Source organism: Echinops telfairi, unplaced genomic scaffold, assembly GCF_000313985.2.
Source record: "Echinops telfairi isolate 266 unplaced genomic scaffold, ASM31398v2 ScPeMD7_18;HRSCAF=68, whole genome shotgun sequence".
NCBI lineage: Eukaryota > Metazoa > Chordata > Mammalia > Afrosoricida > Tenrecidae > Echinops > Echinops telfairi.
This window is the reverse complement of record NW_022103915.1, coordinates 35,931,983-35,933,231: the sequence shown is the minus strand read 5'-3', so window position 1 is coordinate 35,933,231 and position 1,249 is coordinate 35,931,983. Positions and strand designations below refer to the sequence as shown.

The 1,249-nt window shown below is 52.8% G+C and overlaps 1 protein-coding gene across 1 annotated transcript in view; it reads left to right on the top strand.

Annotated features, from left to right (window-relative positions):
• Positions 1 to 947: 947 nt before the first annotated feature.
• Positions 948 to 1,249, top strand: part of SUSD6 (sushi domain containing 6) — a 102,360-nt gene continuing 102,058 nt past the window's right edge. Inside the window, exon 1 of the mRNA XM_045288041.1 lies at positions 948 to 1,015. The gene's annotated coding sequence lies outside the window, so the exon portion shown is untranslated. The remainder of the gene's footprint in view (positions 1,016 to 1,249) is intronic.

Sequence of the window (1,249 nt, the reverse complement as noted above, 5' to 3'; positions counted from 1 at the left end):
CGTTTTAGCCGTCGCTCCCCTGCGTGTGTCCATCGTTGCAGTTGTTGTGTCAGTCCATCTGGTTGAGGGAGGGCCTTCCTCTTGCTGCTCCCTCGACTTTACCAAAAAAAGAGACCCGTGTCCCCAAACCAAACTCACTGCCATTGAGTGACCCTGCAGGACAGGGTAGAAATGGCCCCCCGTGAGTATCCCAGACTACAACTCTTTACGGGACTAATAGAGAGCCTTTTTTCCCCTCTCTCTCAGATCGACTGGTGGTTTCAAACTGCTGACCTTGCAGACAGAAGCCCAATTCATAACCACTGTGCCAGCAGGACTCCTAGCGACCCATGTATCTGTGGGGAATGAACAAGGGAGGCTTGAGGGACTTGAAGGTGGATAGGTGGAGGGTGTCCATTTCTACCCTGGAGTCTGCACTCAGTCCAGAGAGGGAGAAAGAATGCTGAGCAAGGGTAGGCTTAGAGCAGCCATTCTCAACCTGTAGGTCGTGACTCCTTTGGGGGTCGAATGATCCTTTCACAGGGGTCGCCCGATTCATCACAGTAGCAACATGACCGTGATGAAGTAGCAAGGAAAATCATTTGATGGTTGGGGGGTCACCACCACATGAGGAACTGTAGGAAAGGGTCACGCGAGGCATTAGGAAGGATGAGCACCACTGGCTTAGAGGAAAGGTGGCAACATGCCACAGGCTCTGTGGGGTTGGCACAGAGGGATTGGTCTGTGTGTGTGCATAAAGGGAGCCACACTCTGCTTGCCTTCCTTGCTTGATCTCAGGAGCAGGCCCTGTTGATTCAGTGCACTCTTCCAGAGAACTGACTAGACCCAGGTCTGGTGAAAGGCCCTGAGGTGTGCTTCCTGGTCCAAAGGGCATCTGGGAGGAGGGACCTTCCTGACTCCAGCATCAGGGACATCTACTGTAGCTCCAAAAGCCAACTGGGCTACGGATGCTGCAGTCCGAGCGCCTCAACCTTCACGGAGCAGCTGTGAGACGGGAGCCCTGGCGCGCTGTCAGGTACGCTTGGACCAGTACCCAAAATGTCAGCGGTTGACATCTACCAGCCTCTCTAAGGGGGAAAGATAGGCCGTCTGCTTGCTCCCGTAAAGATTTACAGCCTTGGAAATCCAAGGGAGCATTTCTACTCTGTTCTCTACAAGTACCGAGCAACGTGTAATATATTTTACTGAGATTGTCAGGAAGCAACTTGTTGCCAGTAGACTTTCGTGCTTGTGTGTGTGTGTGTGTGTG